Below are 8,197 nucleotides of genomic sequence, written 5' to 3'. Positions count from 1 at the left end.
CCATATAGCAAGACAGGAAGCACCAGGACTGTAAAGACTTGGACCTTCGTCCTTTTGCATAGATATCGGGAATGCCACACACCCCTTTCCAGTGACCTCATGACCCCCCATGCTCTCCCAATCCGTCTACTGACTTCATAGGAAGAGTCACCAGAGACATGAATGTCACTGCCAAGGTAAGTAAACCTCTGGACAAGGTCGACACTCTCTCCAGAAACAGACACGCTGCTGATGGCTGTGCCCAAGTGGTCATTAAAGGCCTGGATCTTGGTTTTTATCCAGGACACTCGCAAGCCCAGACACTGAGACTCCTCACTCAGTCTCTTGAGCACCCTGATCAGAGCCTCCATTGACTCCGCGAAGATCACAGCATCATCAGCAAAGTCAAGATCCGTGAACCTTTCTTCACCAACAGATGCCCCATAGCTGCTGGACCCCACGACCTTGCCCAACACAAAATCCATACTAGCATTGAACAGAGAAGGAGCAAGAACACACCTCTGATGAACCCCAGAATCAACTGGGAAAAACGCAGAGGTCCTGCCTCCACTCTGCACAGCACTCACAGTACCAGTGTACAGGCCGGCCATGATATCCAGCAACCTCGAGGGGATCCCACGAATCCTGAGGATGTCCCACAGGGCAGCTCAATCAACTGAGTCGAACGCTTTGCGAAAATCGACAAAGGCTGCAAAGAAACTGCCGATATTCACGTTTGCGCTCCATGAGAACCCTCAGTGCCAGGATACGGTCGATGGTAGACTTCTTAGGCGTAAAACCAGACTGTTCCGGTCGCTGGTAGGTGAGCAAGTGATCACGGATCCTATTGAGGACGACCCTAGCAAGGACCTTACCCGGCACCGAGAGCAGTGTTATCTCCCTGTAGTTGCTGCAATCCAGGCGATCACCCTTCCTAATTAATAAACTTAATTAATAAACCTAATTAATAAACCGACACAAAAAAAGATACAAAACTTTAGGTACATTATAAAGAAACTTAGTATACTGTAGCTGTTTTCAGAATCAGGTTTTGCTTTCCTTAGGTACAACTACAAAGTTTACAGCCTACCCTTTCTAATTCAAGGTAGCAGCACTAGGGCCCTAAAGCTTCTATTATTTTTCCAGACGTGTGGGCTATCGAGTTTGTGTAGTCACATAAGTTACAACCCCAACACAGTTTTGTATCTACTGCCAGCGTAATGCAAATGAGATATTCTGCCAATTGATTGCATTTTTAATTGTGCACATTGATTGGTTGATGCATAATGTTGCTTAAAAACCAAATACTCAAGTGGTCAGCAGTATTATTGATGATTTTCAGCTTTTGTTTTGGATGTCTTATAGTTCTTGAATGCAAGCAGGACTATCCTGAAAGTGATTTTCCAGCCTTGAAGTGGAAACGTATTCCCCATATAACATAATGGAAACGTGGTTCTTACCATCTATTATATACCATCTATTAAATTGATCTAGGAAATTGCTATGCCATTCTAGTGCCCAGAAAGGGGCTACTACAGCAGTGCTTAGTCTGTGGAAAGGAAGACAGGCTAGAAGCAGCTTCGGCTACCTGGATAGAGTGTTACTGTTTGCCCAGACTATTGAATGTTGGCCGTTATTATTCTTAATAATAATAATAATACATTTTATTTATATAGCGCCTTTCCCATGCTCAAGGCATAAGCTTTACTGTAAAAGATGGCTGTCACTCCCCAGGAGTATTTAAAGTTTGAAACTGAACAGCTGAGGAAAACAACTTTTTGGCTTGGAGAAAATGTAGGTGGAATCAAAAAAAAAAGGAAAGATTGTTCACTTTTCCACTAACATTAAGAAAACTAAGCTGGCTGCTGGTCTAGTTCTAGTTGTTTTTCCATTATAAGCAAGGATATTCAAGGGCACTTGTTTATTAATCACAATCAAATGCCAGCAACGGATAGGCATTTAGCACTTACATATATTGAAGATGTTGAAGAAAGTATTGTGGTGCTAATTTTTCTTTTCACTGCTTTTTTGTACTGTTTTATTTTTCCCCAGTACTATTTTATGCCAAGCATGACATATGCCTCTCCCAGCTGCTTTGATTGTCACTTGTTTGCGTACTCATTGTGAATTAAAAATTCCCATTCACATTTAACAACCTTATACCATAGGCAATACAATATTTAAAGAGTGTGATCCTATACTATTACATTGTCTTTGTTAAATAACACATTTGATAACATAGGATGTCTAGGTTACCTCACAGCATATACTACTAATTTAAAGAACATACACATATCTTTATACAGCATCTTAATAAAACACATTTGTCTCACACACAGAACATTTCAAATAGTTATATTTACAGAGCATGTAAAAATAATAGTTGCCTTAAAACTGTCACCAGCACAAACTGCAAAAAGTGGTTCCATTTCCTTTCCTTTATATCTCTTTCACAGTCTAGAAGACATTCTTAAACAGTAATGAGTTTAAAGATGATTTTCAGGACACATGGTACTATGCAGCTTCAGGAGAGAATGCAATATTCTAGCCTTAATTTATGTTGTGTTATTTGCTCTTCAAAGTAAATAAGCAAAATAACATTTGGCCTACGATCTAAACTGCTTGCAACACAGCCTAATAGTCATATTCTAGCTGTATATGAAATCTTCATATTCTCCAAGTGTTTGTGTGACTTTTCATCACATACTTCAGTTTCCAAGCAAGTACTGCAGTTTCCGTTCACACTTCACATCCCAAAAACATTCATGTTATTTAGTAAACATGAGTGCAAAAATTTCAAACTCTTTTTTTGAAGGAGGGAGAGGAGAAAAATCGTGTGCTCTAAACTGCAATATTTTCTAACCCTATGAGTCCACATGCCATTCAGTGATTTGCAGAGAAATTGATTATGTCCATGATAAATTATGTCACATAATATATCCATGTCCAAAACCTAAAAGTATATATGTCATTTGTGCTCTTGGCTGGATGGAAGAATCTTTTGACATGAAATGTTGTGCAACCCTGTTCTGAAGTCAGTGGGGCGTGTGAAGGACTAATATCCCGTGCAGAACTGGTTCCTCCTTTGCTCTCAAACCTAAATGGTAAGGCATCAGATTTAAAATGAGATTTTAACTGTAATTTTTAAGAATTCACAAAACTGAGATTGTCAACAGGAGTCTTGATCAATGCAATGTTTGCATCATGTTTTAAAAAGTAAAAGATTTCTGAATTATCTTTGTTTCATTGACTTTGACAAATTACATTTTTTGAAAATTAATCTAGCATCTAAGTGTAACGTTCTGCTAATCAACAAAAGAATATTTGAGATTGTCAGCGGTTAATTGGGTGAAACTTGCCGCAAGATTAAAAAAACAAAAAATCCAGTCCTTTCCTAGGAAGTGAACCCTATCTATTAATGACAATATTTTCACATCAGTAAACATGTCCCTGCCTTTCTTAATTTGGAAATTTGAGGAATAGTGACTTTTACTTATGATTCCGGCTAAGTTCACAGCTGAAAGATAACCGACTACACTGCGGACAGGCAGCTTGTTTATGTAACAGAGAAATCACTGACCATTTACTTGAGCTGATTACAGTCAGTCTTACTCGACAGACAATATTAATTATACTTTTCTATAGCTGTCAGATTTTCAAAAGGCTGTTTATACAATTAGTAAGCAAAACAAATTATTCGTGAACCAGGTGAAGACAAAACTTAAACCATTGATGATGAAAATAGACACATGTACAGTAAAATTAATGTGGGCCTTACATTCTTAGATAATGACAGCACAAACATCTGATTTGTTTCAATAAAAGATGTAAAATTACTTTGAAGTTTTGAAAGAAAACAGTTTAAATAAAAAAACAAGGAACATTGGGATTTGTCCTGTTAAAATGCCTCTTTGACTGACTTTACAGCCTAACAAAGGGCTTACGTGTTAGTTTCAGATTATATTTATATACTATTTAACCATATATTAACCTAATTGAAATCTTCTCTTTTGCAAATTCAATTTTCTTAATATTAATTATAAATTCAAAGGTTTATTATGTTATTTTCTTTTACACTAATAAATTATACAATGTATTACCCCAGCAAAAAATACAATCTTGTAACTTTGTGTAGTTTTAAATTTCAATTATAAGCTCTTTTTTATATTCTAGCTTTTTGTTCAAATTGTGGTAATTTTTTTCTTGTAGCTATAAAATTGTTAATATTGTAGTTTTATTTACCTTTGTTGATCTATTTTAGTGTATTTCACAGTTATTTTTATTTGTATTTTGGATGGTATTGCTTTACTCTTAGGATTTTGCATTTTTATTTATTATGTTTATGTTTGATCTGTTATGATTGTGTTATTGCCATATTGACACTGTGTTTTGATTTGATTTTAAAACATGTACCATGCAGCCGGGGCTCTTGCCCGGCTGGGACGCCTCCATGCTGAGAAGACTGGGGGAGCAAGTGGGACCAGAACATTACCTCCCCTAGGAAGCTAGATGGCAACCCCCCCGGGTTGCAGTGCTGCCTCGGACTCCTGCAGGGCTGCATGGGAGTTGGAGTGTGGTGCAGCCCTGTTGGGATTCACAGGCACCGCCAGGGGGTGCTGCAGCAGCAGCTGCTGAGCCCTTATGGGCAGTTCTTCAGCCACACCTGGAAGTGCTGCCAGAAACGAGTAATCAAGCACCTGGAGCACTTCCGGGTGCGTTATAAAAGGAGCCAGCAGCCACTACTCAGGAGTCAGAGTCGGGAGGAGGAGCGACGAAGCTTGACCCGAGAAGTGAAGGTGGAGAAAGATAAAGAGAAAAGATGTATTGTATTGTTCTATGCTAGTGCTGGGATTGTGTTATACTTGTGGGGAACGGGGAAAGCGTTTCCCACAAGGGAAAAAAAGGAAAAATAAAACCTGTGTGCCATGAACTTGTGTCCCATGTGTGTCTGTGTCGGGTTCAGCTGGCAGTGCCAGCCTGGTGTACCACAAGTGGCGTAGTTGGCAGGATACCTGGCCATCTGCAAGGCAGGGACTTGCATTGTAAAGTCTTGTGGCAACCCGACACAGCAGCATGAGGCATGCACACGAGGAAGCCCAGCAGTACGCGTGCACATGTGGCTTCGGAAGCAAGTGCTGAGGCCATGCTTGAGAAAAAAAAAGAAAAAAAAGGGAGCCGCTGAAGAGGTTCACTAAGACACCGCTCCTACTCTATGGGAAAGAAGAGGTCCAGGAGGGCTCCTAAGGCAGCGGGCACTGACACCCCCGCCGGTGTAAACAAAGCCCAGATTGATGTGCTGTGGAGAGAGGCCACCCGGAAGGCGGAAGCTCTGGGAGACAGGGTCCACAAAGAGGTAGGCACCGGCCCCTGGGATGAGTTGCCCGGGGAGTGTTTTTCATCCATTCCGTATGCCTACCTCTTAGAGAGCGAAATACCGTATCCGCGTTGCTGGCCTAAGCACGCTGATCCCTGGGACGATGGCAGGGCGAGCTCGAGTGACTTCGACCTGGGTCCTCTGCTCGCTAAGAGACAACGGCTGGAGGAGGATCACCTGGAATCTCAACGCGATGGCGCCATTCCTATGGAGGAGTGGGCGGTGGAGGGTAGGGAAGTCCTCCACGAAGCAGGTAAGAGGGGGGAGGTTGTGTGTCGGAGTCCCACTGATAAAGGGTTGGAGGTGGGGACGGCAAACCTCCTCTCTATTCTCCGAGGACACCCGATGGGGCCTGCGCTGGAAGCACATGGCACCAATGGCTCGCGGGCGGTGGAGGTGAACAAGGTAAGTCCAAGTCTGCCGCTGGCCAAATGTATTAACTTGTTGAGGGCTGTACGCGAGCTGGAGGATATGCTGCAGCCCGTATGGTCGTTCTTGCAGGGACTGTCTCTGCTGAGGCAGAGAATAGAGCGGCTGGAGAGGACGGTTGAGGTGCCCCTGAAGGAAGCACAAGAGGAGCAAAGGAGGCATGGCGCTAGACTTTCCGGTCGACGTAATGCTGTGGTACAGGTGAGTGTTTCCTGTACCGTAAATAAGCAAGGAGATCTAAGCGAATTGCATCCTGATATAACACTTGAGGGAATGCGAGTAGCTAGAGCTCCGACAGAGGAGGCAGGTGTGATGATCGATCGCGTGGTGGGGTTGGATACGGCAGAGCTGTATGGGAGGTGCCAGCTTGTAAGTAGCGGCAGCCAGAGTGACACTCCCAAAAGGCCGGTGGTGATCTCAGTCAAGTCCAAAGGGCTGCAGACAGCGCGGGCTCTCTGCTATTCACATAGAGAGACCCAGACTGTCATTGCACCCAAAAGCAAGAGGAGGACCCGGAAAGGGAAAACCGGGTCACCTAACAGCACAGAGAGAAAGCCTGTCCACTCAGGTGCAGCGGAGGGCTTCGCTGCAAGGAGGCGAAGAGAAATGCCCACCTCAGCTGCGTGTGAGGTGAAACGGGGCTTCTCATCTTGTTTTTATGCCCACAGGGCGCGGGAGCGAGACGGGGGGTGGCACTATTATAACTGTGGGAATCAGGGCCACGTCTGGAGGTACTGTTCGTTTAAAACGGCAGTAGACGCCGGGAGATGGTGTCGGTGCAGTACCTCCCCGTACTTGTCTTGTTTTGTTGCAGGGAGAAGCTGTGGACCCAACAGCGTTGACCCTCTGTCCTGGAGAAAAACAGCCCTCGTGGGACAGGCCACTTTGCCCCACAAGTCTCAGCTCAGGGAAGGGCAGTGTAGCATGCGGCCGGGGCTCTTGCCTGGCTGGGACGCCTCCACGCTGAGAAGACTGGGGGAGCAAGTGGGACCAGAGCATTACCTCCCCTAGGAAGCTAGATGTCAACCCTTCCGGGTTGCAGTGCTGCCTCGGACTCCTGCAGGGCTGCATGGGAGTTGGAGTGTGGTGCAGCCCTGTTGGGATTCACAGGCACCGCCAGGGGGTGCTGCAGCAGCAGCTGCTGAGCCCTTATGGGCAGTTCTTCAGCCACACCCGGAAGTGCTGCCAGAAACGAGTAATCAAGCACCTGGAGCACTTCCGGGTGCGTTATAAAAGGAGCCAGCAGCCACTACTCAGGAGTCAGAGTCGGGAGGAGGAGCGACGAAGCTTGACCCGAGGAGTGAAGGTGGAGAAAGATAAAGAGAAAAGATGTATTGTATTGTTCTATGCTTGTGTTGGGATTGTGTTATACTTGTGGGGAACGGGGAAAGCGTTTCCCACAAGGGAAAAAAAGGAAAAATAAAACCTGTGTGCCGTGAACTTGTGTCCCACGCGTGTCTGTGTCGGGTTCAGCTGGCGATGCCAGCCTGGTGGACCACAAGCAACATAGTGATGCATTTTATATACAATAGGTTCTATATGTTATTATTGTTATTACTGTATTTACCTTCAAAATGTTCTTTTATATATACATTATATGAAGTATTTAAGGGGGCATTGAGGTGCAGTGGCACTGTCGCCTAATGGCTTTATGAGACGGCTTGATTCGCAATCTGGTTGCTGTTTGTGTTTAATGTGCATGTGTGTATTAGGGTATTGGAAGAAGATGTTCAGAAAATGAAGACATAGAAGTATAAATTCATCTAATGGACAATAGAATCCGTGATCACTTGCTCACCTACCAGCAACCGGAGCAGTCTGGTTTTACGCCTAAGAATCTACCTTCGTCCTCATTCTAGCAGTGAGGGTTCTCATGGAGCGCAAACGTGAATATCGACAGAGTTTCTTTGCAGCCTTTGTCAATTTTCTTAAAAAGCATTCGACTCTGTTGATCAAGCTATCCTGTGGGACATCCTGAGACTTCACAGGATTCCCCCCAAAGTTGCTGGATGTCATCATCACTGGCCTGTACACTGGTACTTTGAGTGCTGTGCAGAGTGAAGGCAGAACTTCTGCGTTTTTTCCCAGTTGATTCTGGGGTTCGTCAGGGGAGTGTTTTTGCTCCTACTCTGTTCAATGCTTGCATGGACTTGGGTGTTGGGCAGGGTCGTGGGGTCCAGTGGTTGTGAGGCATCTGTTGGGGAAGAACACTGAGTCACTGATCTTGACCCTGACGACGATGCTGTGATCTTTGCGGGGTCAATGGAGGCTCTGATCTGGGTTCTTGAGAGACTGATTTTCTGGGCTTGTGAGTGTCCTGGATAAAAGCCAAGACCCAGGCCTTTAATAACCTCTTGGGCACAGCCATCAGCAGTGTGTCTGTCTGCGGAGAGAATGTCAACTTTGTTGAATGGT

Source organism: Erpetoichthys calabaricus, chromosome 2 (genome assembly GCF_900747795.2).
Source record: "Erpetoichthys calabaricus chromosome 2, fErpCal1.3, whole genome shotgun sequence".
Lineage (NCBI taxonomy): Eukaryota > Metazoa > Chordata > Cladistia > Polypteriformes > Polypteridae > Erpetoichthys > Erpetoichthys calabaricus.
The sequence above is the reverse complement of the archived record's forward strand: the minus strand, read 5'-3'. Positions refer to the sequence as shown.